Source organism: Mus caroli, chromosome 1, assembly GCF_900094665.2.
Source record: "Mus caroli chromosome 1, CAROLI_EIJ_v1.1, whole genome shotgun sequence".
Classification (NCBI taxonomy): Eukaryota; Metazoa; Chordata; class Mammalia; order Rodentia; family Muridae; genus Mus; species Mus caroli.
This window is the reverse complement of record NC_034570.1, coordinates 66,617,807-66,639,916: the sequence shown is the minus strand read 5'-3', so window position 1 is coordinate 66,639,916 and position 22,110 is coordinate 66,617,807. Positions and strand designations below refer to the sequence as shown.

General features: G+C 44.9%; 2 long non-coding RNA genes across 3 annotated transcripts in view; both read right to left on the bottom strand.

The window, feature by feature from the left end:
* The window catches only part of LOC115029893, a 105,252-nt gene that overhangs the window by 52,333 nt on the left and 30,809 nt on the right, over positions 1 to 22,110 (bottom strand). The window lies entirely within an intron of this gene.
* LOC110298077 lies at positions 13,788 to 14,707 on the bottom strand. The gene is made up of 2 exons (XR_002378346.2): positions 14,484 to 14,707; positions 13,788 to 13,973 (listed from the first exon to the last, which is right to left on the bottom strand). It is a non-coding gene; the product is annotated as an uncharacterized LOC110298077 (long non-coding RNA).

Here is a 22,110-nt window from a genome sequence, read left to right as displayed (position 1 = left end):
GGGACTAACCTAGAAAATAAGTGCTCTGGTGGACTGAGCTGATGTTTCTTTGCTCCTTCCAAATCCCCCGGAAGCCTCGGACTTGCATGAGAGAGAGAGAGAGAGAGAGAGAGAGAGAGAGAGAGAGAGAGAGAGAGAGAGGAGAGAGAACCAGCCAGCCCTACTGGCTACCTCAGTCTTTCTAAGAACACGAACCACTCCTGGACCATGGAGCCATGAGTGATCAAGCCTACCGAGCACACAAGCCTTCTGCCATTTGTTCTTGGCAGACTCCTGGACTGGAGGCTCTCGAGAGCTCACACTGTGATACATGCACTGCTTAATAATCATAGAAATAATTAAGGAATTAAGAAACAATCACGTTTCCCCAAATGATTTGATGTCATTTTTCACAGGTGGCCTCTAGGGTCCTGAAAGGAGTCAATGAGAGAGATGAGGAGCAGCTTGAAGGGAAGAGACTCCTGTCCTCTTCCTGTATCTGCTATGGGACACCTTCTCCTCTACACTGAGGCTCTGCAGAGGGAGAGTCATCTAATACTTTACAAGAAAAGCACATTTACATCACCATGGGGGAGCTCTGGCCTCTCCAGAGAGACGGCTATCTCCTAACCCCTTTTCGTTAACAAATAATAGACAACTGTCGTTACTGTGACTCTGACAGTTAAAGATGTGCTCCTCCCTCAGTTCTAGAGCAGGCAGGCAGATGGACGAAAAAAAAAACTAGAGGCAGAGAAAAGGAGCCATGGTCAGGAGAGGAGCAGAACAGAAGCATCCAGACAAGCCTTGTGTCAGCTTCCTCCCAGTCTAGATGAGCTTTCGGATAATTCCCATCATCCCCTGTCCCAGCCCAGACCCCCTCTCACCCCAGGGCTGCTACCCCCAAAACGTATGAGCTAATGACAGTGCTTGTGGCAGTTAGTTGTATTTGTCAATTTGACACAATCTAGAATCAATCTAGAGTCTGGGTGGGAAGGGGGTATCCTGACTTTGTCGAGTGAGGTGGGAAGAACCACCTACCTATTTCTGCCACCTTTTCCTGGGCTTGGAGTCCTGGATAAAGAAAAGGCTGAGTAGGCAATAAGCTTATGTCATTCTCTTCTCTCTGCTCCTGCCTGTGACCAAAAACTCTTCCCCCCCCTTCTCCCTCCCTCTCTCTCCCTCCCCTCCTGTGTGTGTGTGTGTGTGTGTGTGTGTGTGTGTGTGTGTGTGTGTCCCCTCCTTAGTTTCCTTCACGGCAGACTTGCCTAATTTTGATCCAGCCTTGACCATTTTCCCGAGGCTTACAAATCCCTTTAACTGATCCTTCATGCCACACAGGCTGAGCCTGGGAGGGACATAAGTCGACCTCCCTGGTAGACAGCATTCCTGGGCATGAGCCCTGGTTCCTGCCACAATACCAGGACAGAGCTTTGGGTGTCAGCTCCTGCCAAGGACTTAAGCAAAGGCCAGGAGAAAAATCAACAAGTGCTCTGAAATATTCTCATCCTGTTTCTGCTTCTGCAATGAGGAACCCTGCCCTGCCCCTTTACCTACCCACACTTTATAATAACAAGCAGGTAGTATCCAGAAGACAGCAAGAATCCTCATCTCTGGCAGGCAACCTGCCATGCTGTGATGGCTCACACACAGCTCACAATGCCACTAACAGATGCAAAGATATATTTTTTCTATTCAAATTTCCTCTAGCAGCCACCCTTGATATAGCATGACCCTGACAGATGACTTTGCCACTGTGGTTTTCACAGAAACCCTACACAGTCACCCCTCATCTTTCTTGGGAATTCAGTTGTTCATGGCTGATTAAAAAGAGCGAGCCCAACTATGTACCAGCAGTTTCTGAAGAAGTGTGGTAATGATTGGTCCCACGGGTAGAGAAAGGGCCCAGCTCTACACGAGGCTCCATTTCTGGCTGGGGCACCATCAGCAACCCTCCCTGGAGCCAGGCTGTCCAGTCAGACTGATTAGGTCAAGTCACTTTTTATCTGGGTACGACAGATAAGACTGCAGCATCACAGCCAGGGAGTAGGGGTGTGACGGATATGGCCAGTGAAAGGGAGACAAAAGATACACTGCTGTTTGTGGGAGCTGGGAAGAATAGAATTCTCTCAAGAGCCTCTTTGTAAGTGTCAAGATGGGACACTGGGCCTCCTGTGTGCTGTACCCACAAACTCAAGTTGTGTTCCACCAGCCCTAGCTGGACCCTGGTTGTGCTGTGCATCCTTCACTGAATCAGAGAGAGGTGAAAGATCTGCAAGTCTGACCGGTTTCTTTCTCGGTGAAGTACATGCTGCTGGCCCAGGCACAGGAGGACCTGCTGTCATGGTCTCTGTCCACACTGAGCACATCTGTCAGTACACAGCTAGCCTCTAAGCTGTTTCTCAGGTCCTTCTCCCCACTGAGGAGACAGACTCTACCCGGGGAGTGGCAGCCATCTCTCTCCCCACAGTCTAGGGTGGAACAGCTCGGAGGCGTGAGACTTCCTGGCAACTACATTTCCCTCAGTTGTGCTGTAAGGAAGTTGAATGGTGTGATTTTGTTGTTGTTCAGCAAGTGCCTGCCCACTGCAGAGTCCAAATATTTTGTGAGAGCCAAAGACATGCCAGCCTTCTTTGCTAGCAAACACAGCCTACTCCCAAACCTTCGACGCACTCCCATCAGAAGCCCTAAGCACCCGGACAAAGACTTCACTCCTCGTCAACTTCCCTCACTTTCCCCTTCTTTGTGGCCCTCTCTTTGTCTGTTTCTTGGATGTAAGATCTAAAAATCATCCTAGTTGTGTGGACTAAGGTGTTTGATCAGTTTTTAATTCTAAGCCTCTCACATGCATAGCAAGCATCCTGTCACTGGGTTATAGCTCTACACACTTTTTTAATCCATGGGATTGTGCATGGGCATGCACGTTTGTGTGTGTGCAGGTATGTGTACATGTGTGTGAAGGTGAGTATCTACATGTATACACATGTATGGGGAGCCCAGAGGACAATGTTGGGTATCATCTTCAGGAATGCTATGCTACCTACCTCCTGTGAGACAAGGCCTCTTACTGGCTGGGAGCTCAGCAACTAGGCTAGACTGGCTGACCAGTGAGCTCTAGACATCTTCCTGTCTCTAGCTCCCCAGTGCTGATGTTATGAACACATACCACCATGCCTGGCTTCTTTTGTGGGTGCCGGAGATCAAAAACAGGTCCTCGTGTCTGTGAAGCACATACATTATCGACTGAGTATCTTCTAGGGCCTCTTTTTAATTTTCATTTTGGTACAGGGTTACCCTGGCTGGCTTCAAACTTGTGATCCTCCTGCCTCAGCCCCCTGAGTAACCATTATGCCTAGACTTCCCTGTTTATAAGCCTTTGCCACCAAACCAAGCTATATTTCTTTACCAGAAAGATTCTAATGTCATCCATTCCCTTCTCTGATCTAATGAGATGTGGTCAACAAATAGTAACAGTTCCCCACGGAGAAGAGGAAGGCTCTAGACAAAGGAGATACAGGACAGGAAACCACAGCCTACAGCCTGGGTTAGAAATGAGACTTCTCTGGGGACAATGAAAATGCACCTTCCAGAACCTGGAATCCCTCCATTTGTGGAGAAGCCTGGATAAGTGGAGACCCCTGGTCAGGAGGAGATCCCTGGGCATAAGGAGAAGCCTCTGCAAGGGGAAGACCAGGCCTGCCGAGCTCCTCCAAGAAAGTCAGGTCAGGGAGAGGGAAGAGTGGCCCACACTTGTAAGAATCCAAGCCTAGAATTTTGCAGAATACCATCCACAGGGGTCAGCCTGGCTTGGCAGGTCTCTACTCTGTAACCAGACACAACCCTTAAGGACACCAACGGAGGAGCGGGCAGAGAAGCAGAAAGATATACAAAGGGATTCAGAGGATTTGGTTACCAAGTTGCACCAGCCATTTCCGGGAATCCAATGAGGCTGAGTTCTGAGAATCTGAGGGGGTGGGGTGCACAGCAGGGAGGGAGAAGTGAGGTAGACTGTGGAAAAGAGATGAACTTTACTCCTAGGTCAAGTCGGGCTAGTCGGCCAGGCTTCTGGGGCAGAAGGCCTCCGAGCACTTTTCTCCCCAGCTGGCAGTATTCTTGTACTCAGAGGCAAGCAGATGCCTTTCAGCAAAGCTCCACTTGCCCCCAAAGTCCGTTTCCAGACTCAGTCAGCTCCTGGAAAGCCTGTAAGATAGATGAGCCCCCCACCAGACCACGGCCATCTACACACCTGGCCCCAGGATACAGGGAAGATATTTTCTTCCCCTTCCTTTTGAATCAGGTTTTCCTTCTTCAGGCTGTCCCATCTCCTCAGACCCTTTCTTGCTCCCTCCCCTTTAGCATGTCTTGCCCTTTGTATTTCTACTCCCTTTGTGGTTCCATTTCCAATAGATAACCCATCAGAGGATAAATGGAGGGCCTAGACCTGAACCCATCCACACGGAGCAGTGTTTAGAGTTGTAACAACAATTCCTTGGTTCTTTAGTTAGACAGGAACATGTTTGTCTCATCTCTCCAAGTCTCCATGTGATCCCCGACAGAGGAACATGCCCCACCCACCCCCACACATCTTATTTACCTCTTTCCATCAGTTCCTTCATTCACTGGCCAGGAAGGTGAGGACCACTTTGTCTATACCTCAATGGGAGCTGCACACATTGACTTTGAAAACACCAAGTCACACAACATGACAAGACAGCTCCAGACACTGGACCAACGGGCTCCTTGAAGCAGGACAAATGCTTCTTGATGGTGTGAAGTGGGGCCACCAGGACCACACATTCCAAACAAGCAATATGCAGTTGAGAAGAGCCTGGAAAATCATTTAAAACCTCCAGGTCACACACCACCATTGAGGAAAGCCCCAGGACAGGAGCTCAAACAGGAACAGAGGCAGAAACCATGGGGGAAAGTTGCTTATTGATTTCTTCACATAGCCTTTCTTATACAGCATAGGCCCACCTGCCTATAGTCTTGCCGCCCATAGTAGGCTGGGCCCTCCTATATAAATAGCAATCGAGAATGTCCACAGGCCAATCTGATGTAGGCAATTCACCTGAGGCTCCTCTTCCAGGCAATTCTTGGTTGCATCGAACTAATATTAAAAATAAGCAGTATGTGGATGAGGAAGATGATTCAGCAAGTAAAGTGCTTGTCTCCCATAAACAGAAGGACCTGAATCCAAATCCTCTCGACCTGGGAAAACAGCCACGTGCGGTAGTGTGCACCTGTGGTCTCAATCCTGTGGAGGCAGAGACAGGAGGCAGCTCCAGGTTCAATGAGAAACCCTGCCACAGAGAGACCCACAGCCAGACACTATAGCTGGGTGATGGAGGTGCATACACCTTTAATTCCAGCAGAGGCAGATGGGTTTCTGAGTTCGAGGCCAGCCTGAATTACAGAGTGAGTCCCAGGACAGACAGCTACACAGAGAGACCCTGTCTTGGGAGGAAAAAATGCAAAAGTAAAAGCAACCAAAAACAAACAAACAAGCTAACTAAAAAAACAACCTAAGCAGGGCAACTTTATATATATGTCTGTTTCTTTAGGGCAGTCTTGTGAGTTTGTCAATATCTTTCCTATGACAAGTTTTCTAGTCTAAGATCCCTGTCCATATTTCAAAGGCCAAAAACTATGTGTAAAGTGAAAACATTGCAATTCATAACAGTCAATGTCTCTAGTCAGAGCTGATGTGTGTCAGATAGCAGTAACATGTAACATGATGGCTTGTGCAGTACAGAATGCACATGATACACGTTAAAGAGTAAGACAAGGCCTGGAGAGATGGCTCAGTGGTTAAGAGCACTGGTTGCTCTTCCAGAGGTCCTGAGTTCAAATCCCAGCAACCACATGATGGCTCACAACCATCTGTAATGGGATCTGATGTCCTCTTCTGCTGTGTATGTATATGGGAAAGCATACCCATAGACATTAAATAAATAAATAAATATTTAGAAGAAGGGAGAAGGAGGAGGACCAAAGTAAAGCTGGATGAGACACGGTGAACACTGTCAAAGCCACTTTGGATTCTAGATTCAAGGCATATTTGATTCTAAATTAACTTTTGGTCATTTTATTAAGGGCACTTTTGGGAAGCAACAGAGCACAAGTACCATAGATACACTTTTAAATTCCATATTCTGCTAGCCACCATAATTCTTCAAACCCCATCCCAACTCTAAAACTCCTGCTGTCTGATCTCTGTATCCTATGGAAATCTACGACTCTATCCATACACCCCCATGGGATGTGCTGATGCCTGAACTGGGTAGCCAATAGCCCCTGCTGGGGTTTTTGAGGAATGGCCAATCTTAGACTGTGTGGGGACCAGCCAGGCCAGAAAGCAGAGGCTCACCTGATTCAACCATGAAGATAAGACATTTGAGCATCCTAAGCAGGCAGCCTTGGTGGAAGCATGTATGTCTGGGTTTATCTTAAGGTTTAGAATTCTTAGTTTCTATTCTTGTTTGTGATGATGATTGGCTCCTGGGGCAGGGGGTCAGAATAAACAAGCTTTCTGTCAAAGCAAGAAAGACCGACGAAGCCCTGGAAAATTCAGGTCTGTGTGCATTGCAGCTTACACCCAAGTTCTAAGCAAGAAGTGTGGTGTGTGGACTGGGAAGGTGAGTCATTAAGTAAAGTGCTCATCACTCGCAAAAGCATGCAGACCTGCATCCAAGTCCCCGAGACCCACATGGTCTACAGCTGTGGCACATAGTGAAATAGGGAGCAGACATGGGAGAATGCTGGGATGCTCACAGCCTAGATAACACTGAACAAGAAAGAGATCGTGTCTCAAATAGGATGAGAGTCGAGGAAGGATGCCTGAGTTGGTCCTCTGACCTCAACACGTGTCTCCTCAGTCACACGCATACATACAGATTAGAAAAAATGAACAATGTAGTGTATGATCACTACCAAGCCTAAAGTGAAGTTTGGATTCTCCTGGCCTTTATATCTCCCTCCTTTGCGTGATCTACATTTAATCTCTTTCTCAGAACATTTGTTTGATCCCTGGGAAAGAAGGAACAAAGGAAAAGTCAGGGCCATTCAAACTCAATTTATCAATAACTAGCTTAAGCTTTCTCTTTGTCAGAATTTCTCCAAAGCATTTAGTAACATAACTTGAAATTCCAAGGGTCCTGTATTTATTTGGGTTATATTTTCCCACATAATTAGGAGCATTTGGAATACGGAATACCTAACACCCCAATTATTACATGAATACACAGAAGATAAAGGGGTAATGATGTGAGGGTAAACTCAGAACCTTTGAAAGCTCAGTTAAATAACTCCCAAATGAGACTCTTTTAAAAACACCTCCTATAATAATCCTCCTTATTTGTGGGAAGTTCATTCCAAGACCCTGAGTGTCTGAAATCACTCATAGTGCCAAGCCCTCTGTAATGCTGAGAGCCTTCCCCTTTGCATTCATAGATTCTCTTTGGTACAACTAAATTGCTACCATTCCTACCCTTACCCTTCCTGACCATAAGGGTTGAACACAACACTGCAATACCATAGGGCAGTTAAGTTTCTGAGAGGGAGGCTAGTGGTGTGTACAGTGCAGATACAGTTGATAGAGGGATGCCTTGTGTCTCAATTGGAGGGAACAAAAAGATGGGGGTGAATGTGCAATACTCAGAGAAGTGCACACTTTAATACTGAAGGACTGTTTACTTCTAAAGGTCCACTTAATGTATTCATAGTATGTCTTACTTTCTATTCCTGCACAAAACATCATGACCAAGAAGCAAGTTGGGAGGAAAGGGTTTATTCAGCTTACACTTTCATATTGCTGTTCATCACCAAAGGAAGTCAGGACTGGAACTCACACAGGATAGGAACCTGGAGGCAGGAGCTGATGCAGAAGCCATGAAGAGATGCTGCATACTGGCTTGCTCAGCTTGCTTTCTTATAGAACCCAGGCCCACCAGCCCAGGGATGGCACCACCCGCAATGGGTCCTCCCACCCTTGATCACTAGTTGAGAAAATGCCTTACAGCTGGATCTCATGGAGGCATTTTCTCAAGGGAGGCTCCTTTCTCTGTGATAGCTCCAGCTTGTGTCAAGTTGATATACAAAACCAGCCAGTGTATATCCCATGACTGACTATGAATAAACAAAACCATGAAGAGCAAAAATGGCCAGTGGAGCATGCTTTGTGTGTATGCACAAATCTATATTGATGGCCATATGCTATTCGTAGAATGCAAAGAAGACAGGAGGTCAAAAATGAATGCCTCGGATCCCCTCCTAGTTAAGGAAGACACTACACTAAGGTGCCTCTACTGTGTTAAAAACCCTCTGAGCAATAAATCTGACAACCTGTCTTAGTCACTCACTCTTAGATCATTGCCAGAGTTCACCTTTAATGGTTTCCCACAATGCTGATGGGACTGCAGGTCAATAAAAACTTTATGTGAAGCAATTTAGTTGGAAGATGCTGGAGGAGAGAAGATGGGTTCCCTCTGACCTCGTCATTCCACTTCAACAGTCAGCTCTAATATGCTAGGTTTTTTAAAAAAGAAATAACAGTAGTAGATTAAGGTAGAAGTCTCTGAGTGTATTTTAACCAAAAAATAAAAAGTCATTGGAAATACACTATACATCAAGTGTTGATTAATAGGTTATGTAAATCCAAACCATAGGGTGTTTAACAGTATGAAGAGACAGAGACACAGAGAGAGAGAAAGAGAGAGAGAGAGAGAGATTGAAAGGAGAAAGACAGAGAGAGAGACAGAGAGACAGAGGGACAGAGAGAGAACAAAGTAACAGCAAAAGTCAAAGAATCCTGCCCTCCAAATGTGCAGGGCAGCAGGAAGGAGGCAACTCACTCTCCCGGGTGAAGCTTTTCAGAACAGGAGGAATCATGGGTAAGTGGGCAGCACATTCTACAGAACTACTCACAGGGAAGCCAGCTGGATTGAGCCCATTTTGTCCACACCAGTGACCAGCTTGGGAACATATTCTTGTTCTCTCCCTTTTCTGTCCCACACACCCCTCCCTCGCTCCCTCCCTTCCTTCCTACAATGCACTTCTTAAGAAGCCTGAATTCACACCCTTACCTTAAACTCTACTGGAGGTGAGATAAAATTAACTCATTCCCCAAACATAATGCCCCCTTAGACACAGCTATTAGGCATCACAGACTCAGGAAGCTAGGTAGAAAGAGCTTCAATTCCGTCCCTGGGTCCAAGCAAGGAAATACAAAAGGAAATTATGGTTCTCTCCTCAGAGCAAGAGGGAGATACACTGGAATACACACAATCTGATTGAGTTATTCTGTCAGAATTGAACCATAACACTGTCACTATACTGCCAAACACTAGGGTGCCCAGGGAGTTCAGACCTGATTCCTGTCCTCCAGGGACCCACAATGCTGGAAAGACCCCCACAAGGCCAGAACCCATGTACAGCATCTCCTTTGCCCTACTCAAATCTCTTGCTGTCCCAGCTACTTTGAAATGGATTGGTCTTCGAGACTGCAGCATTGCATGCAGCAGTGTAAGGGATAGGAGGGCTACACTCTGTTACCAGTCTCAGGAGCCGAGGCCACACCTATTCTGACAGGGGTCTCTTCTCCTTAGTTAACCTCCTAGAATTTCCTTTATGGCTCCTCAAACTGTGCTCAAAACGAAGTGGTCTCACGAGGTCTGGAAGGCTGAAAACAAGCTCCAAGGGAAGATGGTCGCTCTTGTATGCCCTGCTGGGTTCTTATATTCCTCTATATCACCCAGAACCTCAAACTCGCCTCTAACCAGTTATTGGATGTGGACAAGCAAAGACAATGGTACCCGCCATCAGGATTTAGAACAGAATTTACAAAGTCCTTTAGAGTTCAGGAAGGCTGTGTAAGTATTCTGAGCAAGGATGTGTAGAAACAAGGGCTCCAGGAAGGGAGGATCCAGTCTTGACAGACATTGCAATTTTTTAAAGCCAATATGAAGTAAAAAAAATGTAAATTTCACATAAAAACCCACCTAACTTTTTTGTGGTGACAACTAGCTTAAATGATTTTTGCTTGCCCTGTATTGGCCTACGTAGTAGAACAGAGAAGATACATTTGTCCTCTAAGCCATCAGCTAGGAATGTTACAGCAATAAAACTGCTACAATTGTCTGTTACAATTGGAAGCCCATCGAAATGCACAATTCTGAAATATTGAAAAGGAAAAAAAACAAAGGAAAATTTTAGGGGGTAAATTCTAAGTAGACATGAGGGACTCAAATTCATGAGCTCCTAGTGTTTAATTGGGGGCCGGCTGCATCGTCTGGCATGATGGTGATACACAGGATCATGTGACTGCAATGTCTTGGCCAGCATTGCATCACACAAGTCTTCACCCTATAAATGGTCTATTGGCTGTGTTCTTCTTTTCATTGACTTAACTGCCTGAGAAACATCTCGTTTGCACCAGTGGATCCTATGCCCTAGCGCGACTCCCCTCCACCCTTCTTCACTCCCACACAAATGACTCTATTAATAATAATAATAAAACTACCATCCCACTTTTTTAAAAAGTAGCAGGACCCCTCTGCATAAAGAAATCCAAAAATGGGATCTTCAAAGAGACAAGAACATGTCACTACAACAGTTCATGGACCTCTTGAGAGAATGAAGCAAAAAAAATGACATAAGATTATGGAGAACAACGAACCCAGTGTCTGAGGAGCCAGAGGTCCAAGAATGAGGACACAGCTGAAGAGCATCTCCAGCCTCCTTTCTCGTCAACGTTTGTTTGTTTGCTTGTTTGTTTGTTTGTTTGTTTGTTTAATACATGTTGATCATATCTTTTCCCTCCTCCATCTTCCATCTCCATTATCCCTATCCCATTACTCACCTAAATTTGTATTTGTGCTCTTTCTCAAAAACAAAACAAAGAATATCAAAAGAGAGCAACCACAGAGAGAGAGAGAGAGAGAGAGAGAGAGAGAGAGAGAGAGAGAGAGAGAGAGAGAGACCAAGGAGCCCATGGTGGGGGGATGGGGCCTGGATGGTGGTTAATATATTCAATGACATTCCGTTGAGGGAAGCCAACTTTTCCTTTCCTGGTAGGCATAGATAACTAGTTTCTTGGCTAGGTGTGGATTTTTAAGCCCACCTCTTCTTAAGAGTGCTAAGAGTTTGGTGTGAACCTCTGCCAGTCCTGTCTTGTGCTGTCACAGTGTCTGGGAGTTCATATGTGACAATCATATTGTGTGTAAAAGATGCTGCTTGCTTGGAGATAAGATACATAAAACATGATTAGTGCTAGTTCCAGAGAAAAGCTTGCCTCACTACCAGCCCACAGGCCCAAACCCAGCCTACAGACATTGTTACAGTTCTGTAATAATGAATCACAGCCCTGGTTATTAACTTACTATAGCTGGTCTCACCTGCAAAGACTAAAACTATGCTACCTGGCTCTTTACCTTTCAAATGTCTGTCATTTCCTAGAACTCACAGAAAACCTGGGTCATAATTGGTTGCTTCCTCCAGGAATTTTTGAGCAATAAAATTTTTTGGATGCCTTACACACTGGATTCAAACTCGTGGATCCCAAAGTTGGGATTCACTTGGGCACCTATTGGATCTTCTTGTACTGATTTGCATTTACTTGTGTGTTTGTTTCGTGATGCTGAGTTAAAACCCTGCCCATGCACAAGCTAGACAAGTACTCTCTGTGCAGCTATCACTCCCAGCCCTGTTGCATTCCATTAGAAGTTGTGAAAAAATATGACATGGCCCAGTGCTGTACACAATAGTGTTCATTACTCAGCGGGAAAGAAACTCTGTGGAAAGTCAACAAAAAGCGAGAGTAGTCACAAAATAGCAGGGAAGGCTATTTGCTTCTAGCATTGAGCTCTTCTATCTCTTCTCTCTCTCTCTCTCTCTCTCTCTCTCTCTCTCTCTCTCTCTCTCTCTCTCTCTCTCTCAGTCAGTGTGCATAGAGTTACCATTGCCTACCATGAAATGTGCCCATCAAATATTGTTGGGCCCTGATAATTAATTTCAAAGTCTACCATTGCCTGGATAGGCTTCTGAGCTCAGTACAAAATGGGGGGTTCCCTTTATCAGCAGGGCTTTTGCCTTCTCTGACCTTGTTTGGGGAGCTTGAAACCCCAAGCCCTCTCTACTTGTGGAATGCCATGTAGCCTTGGTGCTTCCTTTCTAAGAAACCTGTTTCTCAAACACATAAGATTCCTGGGATGCCTCCGAATGCTAATGAGGTATCGCAGTACCTTAGCCTTCAGCCAATGACCTTTGCCCACCCTGGATATTCCCACCCATTTCCCTAAAACTATATAACCCTTGATTCGGCCCACATAACGTTGATCTGTCTCCCCGAAGCTGATCCTGGAGTGTTGACATTTCTGTTCATACTCACAGGCTGTCTGAAACCGTTTGTTGACCCTGTTCCTTTTGTCTTCATGGGTCAGCCGCCAACAACCGCAGAAAGAAGGGAGGATCAGAAAGTATCACTAGTACTATCACAAGACTAACTAGTTTCCTGTAGTGCTACTCCAACACACTGCACTTCAAGACTCTCTGCTATTGGGCTGAGGGTCTCTATCATAAAATCTTCAAACAATACAGCACCATTTCCCCTCAACCTCATGCTGAGACCAAATATGATAACCAAAGAACAAAAGCGCTCATCAGAAAAGCCCAAGAAATTCATCACTACCTAGAAAATGAGCCAAGGCTCTGCTATCCACCTAAGTCAACTGACCCCCAAGGGGCAGCTCCTTTCTAGCCTTTTCCAGTCTCTATACCTTTCATGGTCTGAGCAAGAGTTTTGAAAAGCCAGTTCTGAGACCTCACACTTACAGATTAGCTTTGGCCTTGCTGGTTTGAAAGGAGGGTTACATATATGTATGTATATGTATATAGTATGCATAGTATGTGAATGTACCGAGGTCCAAGGTTGATTTCAGGAATCTATCTTATCACTGACACCCACAGCTGATACTCAAGGCAGCTTGGTCTGGAAATTCCTTGTCTCTGCCTCTCATGTGTTGGATTACAATTGGGTCACCACAGCCACTCATCCTCTCACCCAAGTCCTAGGGACCTGAACTCTTATCCTCATGCTTACGTACCAAGCACATTACACACTGTACTACCTCCCTGTACCCCCTTGCTGGTTTTTCAAAACCATATTGATGGCCTCCAGAAAAAAATACTGTGTTTGGCAGAACATCTGCAATTTATTAGGAAGGACCTGGGGTAGATCTGGTACCTTTATGTAAATTACACAGATTCAATTATACAAAGAATACCAAATGTCTATATTTGATCCCCAAATTGTCCCAACAGGCATTCATGTTGGACACACTAAGACATTTGGGAATGTTGCCCTTTAAAGGTGTTCTGAACAGGCATATACTGTTGTAGGATAGCTGTACCTTTGCGCTTATCCTTATACTGCACTGGGGTTGGAATGACATGGCTTCTTAGAAAAATATACTTCTCTGTTGCTGCCAACAGATGACTCTAGAAGTGTAAGCGGATGGAACTCGGTTTCACACCACCTCCACCAGCAGCACACTACCCAGTATCTGGCAGTGTTTAGAGAGGTTATCAAACTAAGTCCTTTTCAGAGCCAGAGAGCATCTCAACTTATTCCAAACCAAAGCCCAACCGTGAATTTCATTAGTAATCTTCCAAACAGGAAAAAAGTGACATATTTCCTCTGACTCACTTCTCTCTCAACCTACCACACCCCACTATCTTATTACATTAAAAAGGGGGGTCTGGGATACTCTAGGGACCACAGATTACTTCTTAGCTAAATAATTACACTCAGAAACTTTTTTTTCCGAGAAAGAAGAGGTTTTATTTAGAGACCTTGGGGTGGAGAAGCAAGCTCGACGATGATTACGGTGGCCTTAGGCTTGCAGCGGGACCCATCGTTCTTTGAGTCAACAATGGGAACAAATGTGACTTGGTACTTCATGGTGTCTAGAAGCTTCTTCAGCCAAAGCATGTGTGCCTCACTGAGGAGACAAAGGAGGAGCTGTCAGGGACACTGGAACGTTCTTCAAAAGGACCTTATAACTCTGTTACCTGAAAACGCCATCCAAGGCAAGGGCTCAAAGTATCTGAGCGCCCACCTTCAGAGGTAGGGCCAGCGACACAGTGTCTCCTACTGAGTGGACAAGAGCAGAGAGAGACTTTGCAGCACAACGACAGTGAACACAGACATCTGGTTCTCTGTAGTTTGGGGAAGTAGAGAAGCACATAGAAAAAGCAGCTAAGGTGGGGTTTTGGAAGCCATGATGATGGGTTATTCTTTATGCTCTAGGCTTGCGAGGATGTCTAACCTTTTGACATTCTGATGCATTTGTCAGCAAATGTGTTTGGGCACATTCAGAGCTATCATGCAGAGTTTGGACATGCCTACTTTAGATAAAAGTGTCCTGTTTTAGAAAATTAGCCAAGGCTAAGATGGTAATTACTCTGATCTGAGAGTCAGTCCCCTTTGTAATCAGAAAACATCATCGTACCTTTTGTTCCTTCTCTTAGGTGTTTTCTTTGCTTTGTATCTCTGTGGGAAAGCCTTCATGTAACATGTTGGACACCAACACGTACAGGCTTTCGCCATCTTCTCAAGGTTCCAAACTCTGGTCGGCAGTGAGGTTCTGGTTGAAATAATATCCTCTGGCTGTTCTCCCCGTCATCCCTCTCCCTCACCCCAAGTCCATCAGTCCAAATCAGTCCAGCCATCCTCCCTTTATAAGAGTCTGTGACACGGACTCTCCTAGAGAGGGCCTGATGACTGAAGACACATTGTCACAAAGGCTGAAAGCCAGCGTGAGAGCTTGCTTGGGTGACTGGGGAAGACGGGGGATATTTCACTAAAGTCAAGCAAATATTTTTGAGTCCTCTCATCAGTGTTCACATAGGAGCTTTATATGAATGATTGCAACCAAGTAAAACCCCCGGGCCTTTCAAGCACAAGTCTGGCATTTTAGATAAATATGTCTTATTGGTCTCAGCATCTTGATTCTAGAAAGTTCTTGATCAGGAACTTGAAAAAATGTCTCTCCTAAGGTATAATCGACATGCCAGCTTCAATATCTCCAAGGTACAATTTGAGAACTTTTGACATTGATATAACCAATGGCCACACTGTAATATAGCAAGATAATAAATGTAGTCCTAAGTTCTTCCAGAATGTCTCCCCTCTCCTTCAGTCCCTCTCCAACAACATGGTAGCTAAATCTCCAAGCCAGAACCTTTATTAAAAGTCAACTACCCCTGCTTCTCCCAGGAACATCACAGAGATACAACTTCAACCTCAAGTTCAATATCTAAGAAGTCATATAAACAAATAATTAGTACAGAATCTAGTAAATATGAAATGTGACCAAAACGGGCCTTTTAGGGGCTGGAGAGATGGCTCAGTGGTTAAGAGAACTAACCGCTCTTCCAAAGGTCCTGAGTTTAATTCCCAGCAACCACATAGTGGCTCACAACCACCTATATATAATGGATCCGATGCCCTCTTCTGGTGTGTAGAAGATAACAACAGTGTACTCATATACATAAAATAAATCTTTAAAAATACTTTTTTTTAAAAGAAGCCTTATGAGATTTCATGTGGTGATGAAGTCATAAAGCATGGAGTCCTTGGACTTTGGAATATATAATAGCTATTTAATAAGTGTTAAGAATCAGATTTTTCCACGAGCACATTCACTTATTGACTCTTCATGTGTTAAATATCAATTTGGCGATAGAAGTGGAGGTTGCTTGAAGGAGAGAATAGATAGCCTGGCTAGAGAGGGATGCTGAAGGTAGAAGGAAAAGGTAGAAAAGGAAATGAGAATGTGAACTACATCTGCTAGGAATGTTTCCTGAACTTCTTCAAACAACCAGTATACAATTAGCCCATTTACAGGAAGCTTTATGGGCAGCGTTGAAAGGAAAGAAAAACTTAAGCAGCCTCCATAATAATATTTGAAGGTAACACAGATTCTCTAACTGGGCTACCAGTTATGTTCATATAAAGGTGGGCACCACAGCTGCAGACTTAATAACTGCAAGGAAGAAAAGGAGAGAGTCCGAGAAGGGGCCCGAGGTCAAAGCTGAAGGTTGATGGTGTCAATCATCAGGGTCAAGTTGACAATGAGGGCCTAAGAAAGAAATCTCCAACCCTGAGAGCCTTGACTGGGATTCCTTTTCAAAGCAAGACGAAAGCAGAACCTTTACACTTCTCTTGTCATTCATGGTTTTAACCCCCAGGAAGAGCAACAAAGGAAGAAAAGAAGTGCATGGGGCAGGAGGAAAGAGAAAGAGTGGTGTTTACATTACATACATACCTGTCTACAAAGTGCCTGGGCTGAACAGGGAGATGGGCAGGTGCCATAGGCCAGGGGTGTACGCATCACAGAGGGTCCAGGATTCAGAGGGACCCTAGGTTCATGCTGCTAGTGCCACTCAATCATCTTTTAACAAGATGCCAGTAGATTTACCCTGAATAAATGCAGTTGATTTTGAGAAGCAGTGACTTCCTGGAGCAGATGGTACAGGGAGTGACAACTAGAAGGCCAAGAGCACCTGCATGCTCACCTGAAGAGCTCTTTTACAGTCTCCTACTTTAACCAGGAAACGGTTTTAAGCTCAGTTTTCCAGCATGAAGGAAATGTCCCTATCACAAAAAAGTGGTCTCTGGAGGAAACACATTTCTGCTTGTGACAGAGTCGCCACCAGAAGCCAGGCCATCCTGTAGCATTACCCTTCACATTTCCTCTGATGAGAATAAGGCTGCCCTGTATCAAGAGCTTCTTGACAATAAAATCTAGCTAGTGCAGTGTTCAAATACAACTGGGTGTGGTTCTGGTCCTTACCTAAAAACCTAAACTTTTTCTAGGCAAGTTACTTCTGCTTTCCCAACACAGGGACATGAGGGGCAGGGGTAAAATGCAAGGATTCCACATTTCTGCTTTTGAGATCGTCACATATGAGAATTCTATCAGAACATTGGTAGGGATGGTGTCAGCTCCATCTTTCTACAGCCACAAGCAAACTGATACTCTGTCTCCCTTAGAACAAAACTGAGTTCTGATATTCTCTTGAGCCAAGACTGGTCAGAATGGTTATAGCATTCATGATAATAATAATAATAATAATAATAATAATAATAATAATAATAATACAGTAGTAGTGGTGATAAAGACATAATTTTTGGTCCCTTGAGGATACTTCTTAGAAGACATCCTTGCTGTTTGGCTACTACCTCCTCTGCCTGACGCCCCAGCCCCAGCCTGGTGGTCACAATGCTCTGTGTCATCAATTATGAAGGCACTGGTCTGAGCATGGAGGAACCTCTGAATCTTTTCCCTTCTTAGTGGCTAATATTTCAGGGGTATTCTCAAAGTAAATGATGTCCCTTGGATGGTGGAAGGACTTCTAGAAGGCAAGAAACCCAGCACATTGCTCTTGGAACATAAAGAGAATAAAGGAGCTAAAGAAATCCATGGGGAATGAGAAAGTAGATCAAATAAAAGACATTTCAACTGTGCATCATGGCCTATGGCAAGAAGCCTGAACAGTGGATGAGGAATTCTAGGCACAGTGTCTGACTTTGGTTATAATTTGTGACTTTGCCTAAATTACCTACATCCTGGGCTTATTTGCTATGTTCTCTAGAAACGCTCCAACTCAAACGTCCCTGTTCCAGTAGATAAACGGATTAAAGCATTCACTCCTCTGGACCACATGAGAGTAGGTGATTTAACTCACATATGAAACTTAAAACATACCTTTCCAACACTAATGTGAGGCCTCTAACTAAACTACATGGTAATAGAATTCTGACAACTGATACGTTCTTTAGATGCAGGCTAAGGTTAGTGGGGGCAGAAAAGTGGTCATGAAATTTGGCTTTGCTTTGTGTATATAACCCTACCATGCAGGTTATTAGTGATGGCTTCTGGGAAAGCAAAATGAAGTCCAAATAAATCAGACTTTTATTCCCCTCAAGGACCTACAGATTTATAGCCTGCCTCTACCAGAGAGACCACCTGCCCCAGCACTCTCCTTTTGTGTTTCTTCCGCTATGATCCTAACACGAGTGTGAAAGAAAAGGCAGAGTGGAAAGTCAAGGCTGGACATTTTTTCCAGTCAAGCAGAAAAGCTACCATGGAGCCAGGGGCAGCTCTCAGCCTTGAGATCAGCAAGAGTCAGTCAGCCCTTTCTCTTCCACTGCCTAGGTACATTCCCTTAGACAAAGAAGACCCCAAAATAAACAGGACAAGGACTTGCAAAAGGTCTCCCATAGATACAGAGTCCCTACCATTTAACTGTTAATGTTTGGGTTAGTAATTGTTTGTGAAAAGACACAGGGAATTCTGTAGAAAAGATGGAAGAGGAGCCAAGCAGGAAAAAAAGGGGAGGGTGGCCCCAGCATGTGTAGAACCAAAGTGTTCCAAAATATTTCCAACATTTCATGATAGAAGTGAGCTGAGTAAAAGCCCTCTTCTTCTCTCAGAAAACCACTCTCTGTCCTGGGTCTCTGGTCTCTCTTGATTCCTTACCAATGATATTGGATATGTTCTGGGCTCAGAAGGCGCTGACCATCTGTTTTCACCTTCCCTAGCCTCTCCCCAATGGCCATAGCCTGTTTGAACAAAAACATCAGCAACAGTACACAAGACAGGGCGTACATGTGAGCAGAATAGAAGGTCCCCCTCTCCCCAGCTGAAGTCAACATCTGGAGAGACTTAGATTTCAGAGAGGAACTCAAACTCAGCCACCACCCATGTGTAAGGGCTGTCTGAAACTTTTCCATTCTCCCTCTTAATGAACTCAAGTCCTAAATTGCTGGATAGACCCATCCCTGTAAAGATGCCTTTTGGAGGCCTCAGGAAAATCAGTGGACTTTACAGGTCAGAGAGGATCCAACTGGAGATATGACTGTCACAACAGTAAGACTGAACTTGTCCTTTCTAAGAACAGGGCCAGTGAAAGAACGGGCCTTAAAGCCCTGAACTACAGTGTAATTAAGGACTACTTCCATGCCATCCATCCACCTGTGGAAATTGATCTCTTTCCCTCGCCCTCCTTCTTTCTTGCCCCACCCCTACCCCTCTCAAATAACTCTCAGAAGCTATCCATTTCCTTCCATCTCCCAGAAATAAAAGGCACAAAAGCTGAGTCCCTTGGGGCAAGCTGAGGTGTGGAAGAAATAGATCGACCAGGCTTTTCCTCTGTTGCTTTACTGGAGGCAGCTCAGGCAAGAGTCCACTCTGCATTTGTTTCCACATCAAAATTAAACATAAGAAGCCAGATTAAAAAGACCATGGGCAAACTAAGCTAGCAGATGGTTCTCAGTGGGGTGGGGGTTGTCTTGGAACCTGCGAAAGGGTCAGGGCTGAGTTCACTGGTCTCCTACTAAGCTGCCCTTTCCACTGGGGCGAAGAGCAACTCCACAGGGATTGATGCTCAACCCTGCTCTGTCCAACCCAGGAGGTGTGATATAAGAGCCAACCCTCAGGCCCCCAGCCCAGCCCTTGCCTAGCCTCTGACTGTGCTTCTCCATAAATGGCTCTCTGCCCCTCAGGTTTCTCAGCGGGATGGTGGAAGTAGAATTGAACCTGGGACCTTCCTCTTTGCTCTTCACCATATCTGGAATCCATTTGCCTTTCCCCTGCCATCTCCACTCACTTTGAGCAGAACAGGTTCTATGGGAGTGAGAGTTGGAAACAAGAAATAGCATCCTATCTCAGATCATCCAAGAAATAACAGTCTTTTAGACCAAAGGTCCAGTTCTGCTGAAATACAGAGGTGAGCAAGAACCAGAATGTAGATCTGTCCTCACCATATCCTTCACATTCTGGTGAGTGAACTGTCCATAATACTTTGAAGTATCTAGTACCAAGTGGGACCATAGCTGTCCTGATAGGAGATAAGACATTACATTGTCTCCCCATCTGACCAGTTCAAGAGAGAAGGTCTATCCAACAATTATTCCAAGAAAAGGATCCACATTCCTTTTCAACAGAAACCATCTCCCCACCCCTTCGTCTACGAACTACTACTAGAAACTACATCCTTTTGTTCACCAGAAACTTAAAAAAGAAACAAAACCTGAGTCCCATTGGATAAACCAAGGTGTAGAGGAAAGATTCCACAGTTGGGAGAGAACACTTACTGTAGGAAAATGTCCATAACTACAAGAGGACCACAACGACTGCCAACTCTTCTTGGAGGCCACCTAATCACCTAACAAAGCCTGCTTACTTGCAAACAATAGAGACAGGGTCCTGAGAAATCCAACCAGTACCAGAACCAAGATGAGCTGTCTTCTGCTGAGACTAACTTAACACCATGCCGGCACCACACAGCAATCCAGACACAAAATGGGCTTTCACATAGCTGGTTGGCTCAATCTGAAGGGCAGTGTTACAGGATAGTAGACTTTGAATAAATGTCAAAGGGCAATGAGTGTGTGGAAAGTGGGGGAAATCTTCCTTAGAATTGCAGGACAAAAAAATGGGAGAAATAGGATGACTTAAGAAAATTAAATTCTATTCTTTTAACAAATGTGGAAACAAAGGCTCATTGAAACCCCATTCTGTGGCAGAATCATTTACCACCAAACTCTAAGGGGCAAGCCAAGTCCTGTATTTCTTGGGGATTTGTGTTCTCATGGGTCTGTTTGTAAAGGGGGAAAAAAAGTGACTGAAATGAACAGAGGAGTTTGAGATACAACAGGGCAAGGTGGAACACTGCTTTAGATAGCTTTACCCTCTGTGGGAATGAAAGTCACCCAGGAATCAGTGAACCAATCCTTAAGGAGTCCTTTTGGCTGGTGTGGAGGAGACGCTTTGTGTGATGCTGGGTGGGAGAAAAGCAGTTGCCAAACCATCTTCAATTATACCAGGAAGTCTTAAGAATGAAAAAGGGGGGGTCATGATGACCTGAAGTTACCAGAGAAAAGCTACTATGCCATGGAGGGAATCTGGCACCCAAAACATCATTACCTATAAGTACAAGAAATATGAGATGGGGAGTTGAGCCACGTCCTCTTTTCTTCTTCACCAGCTTTGGCTAAGAGCCTCACCTATGTTTGTTCAGTTCTTGAATAAGGATAATGGTGGGGAGAGAGATAATGAACTTTCGGTGTCTGTTGAATTTTATTTTAATGAACTCGATATAAGTTATAAAATCCAAAATGTGGAATGACAAGACTTGCTGACTCATATACGCCATAATCATTGCTCAGTTTCTCGATCTAGACGTCGCCAAGGCACTTCAAACCCATATTCAAAAGCCCAGCCTAATCCTAGTAACTCAAGCATCCGTACAGCTGCATTACACAGAAACAGGCCACTCCCTGACACCGTCCGTTCTCATCTCCTACATCCATCTCCATTGTCTTGCTCTCTACCTCAACCAACACGTCCCTTTTGCTTCCACAGCTAAACCCCTATAAAATACTTCCTCCTGAGCCACTGCTTTGGTATAGAGGTACCTCTCAATCACTCAACAGCATCAACAGGACTCACTGTGCAGATGCCTGACCACTGGTCTAATGGATTTCATTCACTAGGCTAAAAGGTCCATGCACACACAAAACTTTTTTTTTCACTTTATTTTTTTATTAACTACATCCTGCTCACTACCCCTCCACCTGAACACCCCCTCTAAAATTCCTTGTCCCCTCCCCTTGTCCTCTGACAAGGCAGCCCAGCTAGAACATATCCCTCAAATAGGCAACAGCTTTTGGAATATCCCCCACTCCACTTGTTTGGGGCCCTCATGAAAACCAAGCTGCACATCTGCTACATCTGTGTGGCGGTGGGGTGAAACTAAGTCTAACATGTTTGCTTTCTGGTTGGTGGTTCAGTCTCTGAGAGCCCCTAGGGTCTACATTGGTTGACTGTTGGTCTTCCTGGGGAGGTCCTATTTCCTTCAGGGTCCACAATCTTTCCCCCCAACCCTTCCATAAGAGTCCCAAAGCTCCATCTACTTTGGCTGCACACACAGGATTTCTGTCTTTAGACTATATCTTTAGACCATTTCCCTAGTGCCCAAACATGATAGACATATCTGTCCTATGTAAGCAGTAACTTTTTGTGACCTAAACTTTAAACAGATTTGCATTCCAGGCTCCCAGAATGACAG